Source organism: Schistocerca piceifrons, chromosome 4 (genome assembly GCF_021461385.2).
Source record: "Schistocerca piceifrons isolate TAMUIC-IGC-003096 chromosome 4, iqSchPice1.1, whole genome shotgun sequence".
In the NCBI taxonomy this organism is placed as follows: Eukaryota; Metazoa; Arthropoda; class Insecta; order Orthoptera; family Acrididae; genus Schistocerca; species Schistocerca piceifrons.
This window is the reverse complement of record NC_060141.1, coordinates 558,605,276-558,618,221: the sequence shown is the minus strand read 5'-3', so window position 1 is coordinate 558,618,221 and position 12,946 is coordinate 558,605,276. Positions and strand designations below refer to the sequence as shown.

At 38.2% G+C, this 12,946-nt stretch overlaps 1 protein-coding gene across 1 annotated transcript in view; it reads right to left on the bottom strand.

The window, feature by feature from the left end:
- The window catches only part of LOC124795152 (anaphase-promoting complex subunit 2), a 118,443-nt gene that overhangs the window by 30,379 nt on the left and 75,118 nt on the right, over positions 1-12,946 (bottom strand). The gene's annotated exons all lie outside the window — the stretch shown is intronic.

The following is a 12,946-nucleotide window of genomic DNA, read 5'->3' as shown; positions in this document are numbered from 1 at the left end:
GTCTGAACACTGTGATAGCTGCATCACTAAGAATATGACTGAGCTCTGTTTCTTACAGACATTATTAATATGTTTTTTCCATTTCAGTTCATTATCCACAAGAATACCTAAGAATCTAGCAGATTCTACTTCTTCCAGCCTTGTTCCATCAACCTCTAAATCCATGTCTAAAGCCTTTTCCTTGTTTTTAAACACTGCATTCATAGTCTTTTTTAGATTTATAACCAGTTCATTTTCCAACAGCTGTGACATTTGGAGATATGTATGCTCTTCTCTCAAGCTGTTCCATATTTTGGTCACTATTTAGTATTGTCATGTCATCAGCATACAATATTTTCTTTTCTTCCTCCTCAACACCTATATCATTAACAAACACATTAAATAACAAAGGCCCCATTACCGAACCCTGTGGCACTCCATATTTGATGGATTTGGTTTCTGATTGGTACGAGTTTCCTAATGATACATACTGACAAGACTTCTGGTCAGATGACTACAGGGTTATAAACACAAAATCAAATAGGGGTAATGCAGGAGTAGGTTTAATAATGAATAGGAAAATAGGAATGCGGGTAAGCTACTACAAACAGCATAGTGAACGCATTATTGTGGCCAAGATAGATGCGAAGCCCACACCTACTACAGTAGTACAAGTTTATATGCCAACTAGCTCTGCAGATGACGAAGAAATTGAAGAAATGTATGATGAAATAAAAGAAATTATTCAGATTGTGAAGGGAGACGAAAATTTAATAGTCATGGGTGACTGGAATTCGAGTGTAGGAAAAGGGAGAGAAGGAAACATAGTAGGTGAATATGGATTGGGGGACAGAAATGAAAGAGGAAGCCACCTGGTAGAATTTTGCACAGAGCACAACTTAATCATAGCTAACACTTGGTTCAAGAATCATAAAAAAAGGCTGTATACATGGAAGAAGCCTGGAGATACTGACAGTTTTCAGATAGAGTATATAATGGTAAGACAGAGATTTAGGAACCAGGTTTTAAATTGTAAGACATTTCCAGGGGCAGATGTGGACTCTGACCACAATCTATTGGTTATGACCTGTAGATTAAAACTGAAGAAACTGCAAAAAGGTGGGAATTTAAGGAGATGGGACCTGGATAAACTAAAAGAACCAGAGGTTGTACAGAGATTCAGGGAGAGCATAAGGGAGCAATTGACAGGAATGGGGGAAATAAATACAGTAGAAGAAGAATGGGTAGCTTTGAGGGATGAAGTAGTGAAGGCAGCAGAGGATCAAGTAGGTAAAAAGACGAGGGCTAGTAGAAATCCTTGGGTAACAGAAGAAATATTGAATTTAATTGATGCAAGGAGAAAATATAAAAATGCAGTAAGTGAAACAGGCAAAAAGGAATACAAATGTCTCAAAAATGAGATCGACAGGAAGTGCAAAATGGCTAAGCAGGGATGGCTAGAGGACAAATGTAAGGATGTAGAGGCCTATCTCACTAGGGGTAAGATAGATACCGCCTACAGGAAAATTAAAGAGACCTTTGGAGAAAGGAGAAACACTTGTATCAATATCAAGAGCTCAGATGGAAACCCAGTTCTAACCAAAGAAGGGAAAGCAGAAAGATGGGAGGAGTATATAGAGGGTCTATACAAGGGCGTTGTACTTGAAGACAATATTATAGAAATGGAAGAGAATGTAGATGAAGATGAAATGGGAGATGCGACAGAGCACTGAAAGAGATACGATACTGCGTGAAGAGTTTGACAGAGCACTGAAAGACCTGAGTCGAAACAAGGCCCCCGGAGTAGACAATATTCCATTGGAACTACTGACGGCCGTGGGAGAGCCAGTCCTGACAAAACTCTACCATCTGGTGAACAAGATGTATGAAACAGGCGAAATACCCTCAGACTTCAAGAAGAATATAATAATTCCAATCCCAAAGAAAGCAGGTGTTGACAGATGTGAAAATTACCGAACTATCAGCTTAATAAGTCACAGCTGCAAAATACCAACATGAATTCTTTACAGACGAATGGAAAAACTAGTAGAAGCCAACCTCGGGGAAGATCAGTTTGGATTCCGTAGAAACACTGGAACACGTGAGGCAATACTGACCTTACGACTTATCTTAGAAGAAAGATTAAGGAAAGGCAAACCTACGTTTCTAGCATTTGTAGACTTAGAGAAAGCTTTTGACAATGTTGACTGGAATACTCTCTTTCAAATTCTAAAGGTGGCAGGGGTAAAATACAGGGAGCGAAAGGCTATTTACAATTTGTACAGAAACCAGATGGCAGTTATAAGAGTCGAGGGACATGAAAGGGAAGCAGTTGTTGGGAAGGGAGTAAGACAGGGTTGTAGCCTCTACCCGATGTTATTCAATCTGTATATTGAGCAAGCAGTAAAGGAAACAAAAGAAAAATTCGGAGTAGGTATTAAAATTCATGGAGAAGAAATAAAAACTTTGAGGTTCGCCGATGACATTGTAATTCTGTCAGAGACAGCAAAGGACTTGGAAGAGCAGTTGAATGGAATGGACAGTGTCTTGAAAGGAGGATATAAGATGAACATCAACAAAAGCAAAACAAGGATAATGGAATGTAGTCTAATTAAGTCGGGTGATGCAGAGGGAATTAGATTAGGAAATGAGGCACTTAAAGTAGTAAAGGAGTTTTGCTATTTGGGGAGCAAAATAACTGATGATGGTCGAAGTAGAGAGGATATAAAATGTAGGCTGGCAATGGCAAGGAAAGCATTTCTGAAGAAGAGAAATTTGTTAACATCCAGTATTGATTTAAGTGTCAGGAAGTCATTTCTGAAAGTATTCGTATGGAGTGTAGCCATGTATGGAAGTGAAACATGGACGATAAATAGTTTGGACAAGAAGAGAATAGAAGCTTTCGAAATGTGGTGCTACAGAAGAATGCTGAAGATTAGATGGGTAGATCACGTAACTAATGAGGAAGTATTGAATAGGATTGGGGAGAAGAGAAGTTTGTGGCACAACTTGACCAGAAGAAGGGATCGGTTGGTAGGACATGTTCTGAGGCATCAAGGGATCACCAATTTAGTATTGGAGGGCAGCGTGGAGGGTAAAAATCGTAGAGGGAGACCAAGAGATGAATACACTAAGCAGATTCAGAAGGATGTAGGTTGCAGTAGGTACTGGGAGATGAAAAAGCTTGCACAGGATAGAGTAGCATGGAGAGCTGCATCAAACCAGTCTCAGGACTGAAGACCACAACAACAACAACATACTGCTTGCGATTGCACAAGTATGATTTTATCCATTCACCTGGTTGCCCCCGAATGCCATAGTTGCTTAATTTTTGTATCAGCATTTCATGGTCAATGGTGTCATGCCTTTGAAAGATCCAGAAACATTGCAGAGACAACCTTTTTCTCATCTAAGGACTGTAAAATGTATTCTGTTAGACTAGCAATTGCTGATTCTATAGATTTACCCTTTCTGAAACCATGTTGTGAGGGTATGAGAATGTTGTGTTTGTCCAAATAGTTAACTAATCTTGCTTGTGTCTGTGTATGTGCGGATGGATATGTGTGTGTGTGCGAGTGTATACCTGTCCTTTTTTCCCCCTAAGGTAAGTTTTCCACTCCCGGGATTGGAATGACTCCTTACCCTCTCCCTTAAAACCCACATCCTTTCGTCTTTCCCTCTCCTTCCCTCTTTCCTGATGAAGCAACCGTTTGTTGCGAAAGCTTGAATTTTGTGTGTATGTTTGTGTTTGTTTGTATGTCTATCGACCTGCCAGCGCTTTTGTTTGGTAAGTCTCATCATCTTTGTTTTTAGATATAGTTAACTAATCTGGTATACATTAGCATTTCCAGGATTTTTGAGAAATCTGATACCAGTGAAACTGGTCTGTAGTTGTTGGGATCATCCTTATACCCTTTCTTGTACACTGGCACTACCTTCATTATCTTCAGTTTTTCTGGAAAAATTGCATCTCTGAAAGAACAGTTTGCTATGTTCAGCAGTGGTGTTATTATCTCCTCACACACCAGCTTTATTACATGATTTGATATTTCACCATCACCAGCTGATTTCTTGGACTTCAGTTTCTGTATAGCTTTCCGCAATTCATCTTCCGTGACTGGTCTTAAGAACATAGTACTGCATGATCTTTTTGGTACCTTAATACCCTTCTGTTTTTGACTATTTCTTTCCAATTTTAAGTTTTCTACTACACTGATATAGTTATTATTCAGTATGTTTGCTATTTCCATACCATCTGTGACAACTGCGTTGTCTATTTTAATTGATCTAATACCTTCTTCTTTGTTTGACCCATCTTTTTCCTTTCTTTCAGCATTGATTGCATTCCAAGCTGCCTTTGCCTTGTTTTTTGAGTTCGCTATAGTGGTGTCAATCGCTCTTGCTTTGGCTTCTCTTATTGTTTTTCTATACTTCTTTTTTAACATTTTATAGTTTTCAGCTTTGCCCATCCGTCTCACATCCTGAAGCTTCCTTCGATGTTCTAGTATTTCACTGGTAATCCACTGTGTTTGATCTTGCTGCCTTTCTTGTCTCTTTACTTTGGGAAATGCTACATTAAAATGGTACTTAATTGTTGAAATAAATGCATCATATTTTTCATTTACACTCTGGGCCTGTAGGGTTTCATTCCAGGTTTCCTTACTTAACATTGTTCTAAAGATGTTGATATTTTGTTCACTGATGATCCTAATTTCTTTGGTTGTTTGTTTTGGTTCTGATACTGTGTTATTACTTCTGCAAAAGCTGATTAGTTGTCCATGATGATCAGATATTTCTGTCTGAACTACATGTGACTCATAGTTACACATATTAGTAATTATGTTGTCAATAACTGTCTCACTTTGTGAAGTCACTCTTGTTGGTGCAGTTATTGCCGCTTTCATGTTATGCTGCATTAACAAGTCTTCAAAATCCTGTATATTTTTGTGTCTTTTCCTATGTCAATGTTGAAGTCTCCACATATAATAAGATTTCTCTTCATATTCATTCTCAATAAGCTAGCAATTTTTTTTTTTTTAGAAAGATGCTAATATTGCCACATGGTGACCTGTACACACAAAACACTCTAAAATTCTCTGCCACTATACAAGTAACCTCAAAGTCTTTTTCTCTAGCTGTGGGAAATGTAGCAGCTTCACTGTCTACATTCTTTGATAGAGTACCTGTTTTAATACATATACAAACGCCACCACCCTTATATTTAGATCTGCAGAAGTAACTAGCTAGTTTGTAGTCCTTTATTGCGACATTATGTATTTTACTTTCAGTTAGTCCATGTTCACTTATGCATAATATGTCTGGTCTTACTTCACTCAGGAGTACTTCTGCTTCTAATTTTTTGTTTCCAAAGTATTGAATATTTTGATGAAGTACTTTTATGTAATTTTTCTTTTGTTGGTTTACATCATGTTGTGAGCTGTATTCTGGGGCAAATTCTTCAGTATCGTCTTTTTTTTGTATGGTGCTTATATTTTTTCTTTTCCAGCTGGAGTGTATGATTTTTCATCCCCTTCAGGCCATATTAGTTTCCCTTGCATCTAATGATTTTGCAGACATCTGCAAACATTCTGCTGAACATTACAGACCCCAGTCTATTTAAATGCAAGCCATCCTTCGCTAATGAGTTTTCACATAGGAATTTGTTTGGGTCTATAAAAATTGCCCCAAGACGATCACATTGTTCTTTAAGAGCACAGTTCATTTTGGCAATATCTTTTTCACTCACCGACCTTCTGTTTATAATTCCGCTAAGTATCAGCCGAGATCCTGCATACATATTTCTTGCAGAACGAATCATGTTTCTTGTTTCGTTTGCCATTTCTTCCTCACTGCTGCTCCTTAACGAATATGTATAAACACCCCTTTATAGTTATGTCTGGTTTCAGAATCTGGTTCTGTAGTATCTTGTCTTGCATTTACCATATTTTTAAAATGTTTGCCGAGTTGATGCGTTCTAATTCCAGGTCGCACGTCGATCTTGCAATTGGGGACAGCGATATTCTTCAGCAGCGAATCGCCAATTATTAAAAAGTCATTTTCCTTTTGTTGCGTATCTGTCGCCTTGTTTTTCCTTTTGCTGTATGTCATCACCTTCCATTTATATTTATCTTCCGGTTTTTGGCTTACTGAGTTTACCGAGACATCAACGGGAACACTTGAAATGTTGTTTTTTAAAGTCCGATCGGTCACTCGTATTTTCGCGATCTTCTTGCTTTTCCGTTTGATGGCTTTTACACACACATGACTTATTTTCTTGTATTAATGTTTCGTTTTCTTCCTTGATGATGGAAAGTTCGGTTTTTAATGCCTCAATGTCACTTTGTAGTAACTTTATAATTTCGTTTTTTGTATCAACTGCAATTACAAGATCGGCCATTTCGTCACGTAAACAACCGTGACATGTCCACAGAAAATCATCGCTGACGAACTTTAGATTTACTTTCGCGCACTTTTCGTGTAACCAGAAGTTGCATTTGATACACAGAATACCCTTCATCACACGCTTTTTACATTCTCTACACGAAGAACTGTTCATTTTTTGCCTTTTTAGCGAGAGAGAAGCATCACTACACTTTCCTATCAGCGCCATCTTGATTGTACAATGAAAGCAATAGAATGGTTAACAATATACCACAAATGCCAGTTCTCTTTCCACCAAGTTAGAAAACTGCGTAAGTTGTTCAGTATTTTCTTACAATCATCTAGTAATGATACTTTTCTGAGGGCAACAACAACAGTAACATCATCAGCAAAGAATATTAGAGTCACAGACTACCAGATAAATTGTTCATGAAACAAATACACAAATGATCTTTGCTCATAAAAGAAGTGCATTCAAAACTGACGTAAATACTTTGTGTTTACCTATGTAATTGGTTACATTGGCTATTATAATTACTATGAATACTGATTACTGAAAAGGTTGGAAATAGTAAATTGAAAACGGGTTGTACGCGAAAAGCTTTTCTGCTGAAATGTTAATATCATAATCAATGCAATAACTTTATTATGTGATGTCTTTGAAGTCCTATTTTTGGCAGGTATGATTTATTGTTATGTTTGACTGTAAAGTCCTAAGTTTGAACTTGTGATGACTGGTTGTACTGTGAGAAGAATTGTATATAAAATATCAATAAAATGTGGAGAGTTCAAGCCAGAGCCTGCAATATTTCATTTAGATGACACACATAAAAATTCTTAAAACCTGGGAACAATTTTGAAAGTAGGAATATCGTACATCTTGGACTAGTACCTTGCCAGCGATGACATCAAGATGCAATGGCTGACGAGTGGAAGTTAAGTAAAGTATAGTCATTTCTAATAACACCAATTAATAGACATTCAACTCATTTCTTATTTGTTGCCAATATTGACAAAATACACTGTATACCAGATCACTGAAGATACTTGTGAGGGTTGCTGCCAGAGATGGTAGTCATATGTGAGCGTGGAGTGTGATTGCTTGTTTGAATGAATGAGTGTGTGTGTTTTGTGTGTGTGTGTGTGTGTGTGTGTGTGTGTGTGTGTGTGTGTGTGTTTCCTTTTTTTGACAATTTGGCTGAAGGCTAATTTGTGCCTTTCCGTTGTGCCTGTCTGCAACATAATGTGTCATCTTGCAACGAAGCAAGATGGGATCTCTTTACTTCCTCTCTTGTTTTGCCATCTGCCTCCTTAAATTCATTTTATTTTCATTTTTGCCTAATTACCTTTAACATGAATGAGTATAATCTGCATTTCCATAAAAGAGAAATATTGGCCTCAGTCTGAAGAAATATAGCACCAGATCTAATTTTGTGCTTAGTTTTGTGTATGTAATCAATTTCCTGATTTATATTGACTGTTACTAGTTAATATCTTTTATTATACGGTGAAATCAGTAACTATTCTGTGACTTAGATTCTATTGTTGACTTATAAACAAATATAAATTGTGTACTAATTATAAACATTTGGAAGAAGAACTACTAGAATTCTTTAAGTATTTATTTGGCAAAGCCAGCTCTTAATTATTTTCAAAATAATTACCAGGCTTGTCAAAAGTATTGTTTGTATAACTATATTGTTAATTTTATCATTTAAACAATAATTCAGCCTAACCCTTGTAGTAGAAGAAACTGTTGAAAAAGAAGGAATTTTTCTATATACTCAGTTAACTGAATGAGTTATGTTTTAATTGTAATTTCTGCAACTTAAACATCCGACAATGTGTAGTTTTAGTGCCTATTATTGTGAGGATATATAAAGGCCCGATTTTTGGTCCTGAGACAGTCTCTCCACAGCTGATTTTCAGACAGGAAGTCAGTATCAGTTAGAATAACAATAATGCATTAATTTAATGAGTGGAATTAGTGTAACAAAAATAGGCCATGTGTTAAAACAATGACAGTGTCTGTTCAATTTATTTGAGAAATAGTGTCACACATACGTTATTATTCTGCAAGAACTGTGAAATGTGTGGTTATGTATTTACTGCTCGTAGATGTTCAAAAGCAAACTATTGTGGCAGTAAGCTGATGTTTGCAAGCAAACTATTAATGAGGCTTATCAAAAGTTATTCAATAGTGAACTGACCATATAACTGTGTAATATTGGGAGTTGTGAACAGTGAAAGTAAAGAACTGTGACACACAACTGTGCAGCTGTCGGCATTTACAGTAGTCAGTGTTGAACTTTCATCCCCCACTTTTCAGCCAGTATAACAATGCACTACATCAACACTGAGCACTATCAACTAAGAAATAAAGCAGGCGAGCGTCACAATCTTTATAGGTAGCAATCTCTCTTTTCCTTATATTGTTGATATTACAGCCTCGAGTTTCAATTGTCTAAAACTTACTAAACTGTAGTATTTGACTTGGTAAAATAAGAAGATGGTTGGAAATAGTCTCTACCATTTGTAAGGTATTGTGTGTGATTAACAAAGGTGGTGATATTTTCATGACCCAAAGGAGATCCTTTGAGAGAAATTTCTTTGTCCCCAGGAACATCAATTTTGGTTTGTTTAATATTTGCTCTGGTGTTCTACAACAGATGGCTATTAGGGGTAATGGTCTGTAATTCTGTATATTAATTCCTTTCTCCCTTTTATAAATGGGAATGCTCTTCCCAGTAACAATGGACAATTCACAGTAAGAGAGGTTCCTGATAATATAAGCAGAGAAAGGAGTTAATTCTGAAACATATTTAATGTAAAATCAAACAGGAATTCTGAAAGAACCTGGCGCCTTGTTTAGTTTGAGGAGTTCGGTGAAACGATGATAGCAAGGACAGTCGCCCTGATAGTGAAAACGACAATTTATGCTTTCAAAGAAGTTTAATTTTTCAACATGTTATTGTTGTTGTTGTTGTGGTCTTCACTCCTGAGACTGGTTTGATGCAGCTCTCCATGCTACTCTATCCTGTGCAAGCTTCTTCATCTCCCAGTACCTACTGCAACCTACATCCTTCTGAATCTGGGGTGGTGGTTAGTGTTTAACGTCCCGTCGACAACGAGGTCATTAGAGACGGAGCGCAAGCTCGGGTTAGAGAAGGATTGGGAAGGAAATCGGCCGTGCCCTTACAAAGGAACCATCCCGGCATTTGCCTAAAATGATTTAGGGAAATCACGGAAAACCTAAATCAGGATGGCCGGAGACGGGATTGAACCGTCGTCCTCCCGAATGCGAGTCCAGTGTGCTAACCACTGCACCACCTTGCTCGGTCCTTCTGAATCTGAATCTGCTTAGTGTATTCATCTCTTGGTCTCCCTCTATGATTTTTACCCTCCACGCTGCCCTCCAATACTAAATTGGTGATCCCTTGATGCCTCAGAACATGTCCTACCAACCACTCCCTTCTTCTGGTCAAGTTGTGCCACAAACTTCTCTTCTCCCCAATCCCATTCAATACTTCCTCATTAGTTATGTGATCTACCCATCTAATCTTCAGCATTCTTCTGTAGCACCACATTTCGAAAGCTTCTATTCTCTTCTTGTCTAAACTATTTATCATCCATGTTTCACTTTCATACATGGCTACACTCCATACAAATACTTTCAGAAACGACTTCCTGACACTTAAATCTATACTCGATGTTAACAAATTTCTCTTCTTCAGAAATGCTTTCCTTGCCATTGCCAGTCTACATGTTATATACTCTCTACTTCGACCATCATCAGTTATTTTGCTCCCCAAATAGCAAAACTCCTTTACTACTTTAAGTGTCTCATTTCCTAATCTAATTCCCTCAGCATCACCTGACTTAATTCGACTACATTCCATTATTCCCGTTTGGCTTTTGTTGATGTTCATCTTATATCCTCCTTTCAAAATCCTATCCATTCCGTTCAACTGCTCTTCCAAGTCCTTTGCTGTCTCTGACAGAATTACAATGTCATCAGCAAACCTCAAAGTTTTTATTTCTTCTCCATGGATTTTAATACCAATTCCGAATTTTTCTTTTGTTTCCTTCACTGCTTGCTCAATATACAGATTGAATAACACTGGGGAGAGACTACAACCCTGTCTCACTCCCTTCCCAACCACTGCTTCCCTTTCATGCCCCTCGACTCTAATAACTGCCATCTGGTTTCTGTACAAATTGTAAATAGTCTTTCGCTCTCTGTATTTTACCCCTGCCACCTTCAGAATTTGAAAGAGAGTATTCCAGTCAACATTGTCAAAAACTTTCTCTAAGTCTACAAATGCTAGAAACGTAGGTTCGCCTTTCCTTAATCTAGCTTCTAAGGTAAGTCGTAGGGTCAGTATTGCCTCACATGTTCCAATATTTCCACGTAATCCAAACTGATCTTCCCCTAGGTCGGCTTCTCCTAGTTTTTCCATTCGTCTGTAAAGAATTGGCGTTAGTATTTTGCAGCCATGACTTATTAAACTGATAGTTCGGTAATTTTCACATCTGTCAACACCTGCTTTATTTGGGATTGGAATTATTATATTCTTCTTGAAGTCTGAGGGTATTTCGCCTGTTTCATACATCTTGCTCACCAGATGGTAGAGTTTTGTCAGGACTGGCTCTCCCAAGGCCGTCAGTAGTTCCAATGGAATGTTGTCTACTCCGGGGGCCCTGTTTCGACTCAGGTCTTTCAGTGTTCTGTCAAACTCTTCACACAGTATCGCATCTCCCATTTCATCTTCATCTACATCCTCATCCATTTCCATAATATTGTCCTCAAGTACATTGCCCTTGTATAGACCCTCTATATACTCCTTCCACCTTTCTGCTTTCCCTTCTTTGCTTAGAACTGGGTTTCCATCTGAGTTCTTGATGTTCATACAAGTGATTCTCTTATCTCCAAAGGTATCTTTAATTTTCCTGTAGGCAGTATCATCTTACCCCTAGTGAGATAAGCCTCTACATCCTTACATTTGTCCTCTAGCCATCCCTGCTTAGCCATTTTGCACTTCCTGTCGATCTCATTTTTGAGGCATTTGTATTCCTTTTTGCCTGCTTCATTTACTGCATTTTTATATTTTCTCGTTTCATCAATTAGATTCAATATTTCTTCTGTTACCAAAGGATTTCTACTAGCCCTCGTTTTTTTACCTACTTGATCCTCTGCTGCCTTCACTACTTCATCCCTCAGAGCTACCCATTCTTCTTCTACTGTATTTGTTTCCCCCATTCCTGTCAATTGTTCCCTTATGCTCTCCCTGAAACTCTGTACAACCTCTGGTTCTTTCAGTTTGTCCAGGTCCCATCTCCTTAAATTCCCACCTTTTTGCAGTTTCTTCAGTTTTAATCTACAGGCCATAACCAATAGATTGTGGTCAGAGTCCACATCTGCCCCTGGAAATGTCTTACAATTTAAAACCTGGTTCCTAAATCTCTGTCTTACCATTATATACTCTATCTGAAACCTGTCAGTATCTCCAGGCTTCTTCCATGTATACAGCCTTTTTTTATGATTCTTGAACCAAGTGTTAGCTATGATTAAGTTGTGCTCTGTGCAAAATTCTACCAGGCGGCTTCCTCTTTCATTTCTTAGCCCCAATCCATATTCACCTACTACGTTTCCTTCTCTCCTTTTTCCTACACTCGAATTCCAGTCACCCATGACTATTAAATTTTCGTCACCCTTCACTACCTGAATAATTTCTTTTATTTCATCATACATTTCTTCAATTTCTTCATCATCTGCAGAGCTAGTTGGCATATAAACTTGTACTACTGTAGTAGGTGTGGGCTTCGTATCTATCTTGGCCACAATAATGTGTTCACTATGCTGTTTGTAGTAGCTTACCCGCATTCCTATTTTCCTATTAATTATTAAACCTACTCCTGCATTACCCCTATTTGATTTTGTGTTTATAACCCTGTAGTCACCTGACCAGAAGTCTTGTCCCTCCTGCCACCGAACTTCACTAATTCCCACTGTACCTAACTTTAACCTATCCATTTCCCTTTTTAAATTTTCTAACCTACCTGCCCGATTAAGGGATCTGACATTCCACGCTCCGATCCGTAGAACACCAGTTTTCTTTCTCCTGATAACGACATCCTCTTGAGTGGTCCCCGCCCGGAGATCCGAATGGGGGATTTTCAACATAATCTCCTCTAATCTCAAAACATTTCATACAGTGGAGTTATGCCATTACTCTCTCACCGTAGAGTTCCTCTGGAAGTTCTGCAGAGTACCCTTCTACAGCCGCAATGGCTTCTCAATTGCACAGAAAGTGCTGACCAGCGAGAAATTTCTTGATTTTTGAGAATAGATGGTAGTCTGAGGGAGACAAATACGAGGAAGAGGGTGGATGTTCCAGCACTTCATAGTGCAAATCCCTCAATTTCCCCATTGCCAAGACACTTTGTGGGCAGGTGCAGTGTCCTGATGGAAGATGACTTTTTTCTTCTTTAAGTCGGGTATGTTTTCACAAATGCTTGCGTCCCGTTTCATTAGAAGCTGAGAGAAGTATTCTCAAGTTACGGTTTCAGCCCTTTTCAAGATTGT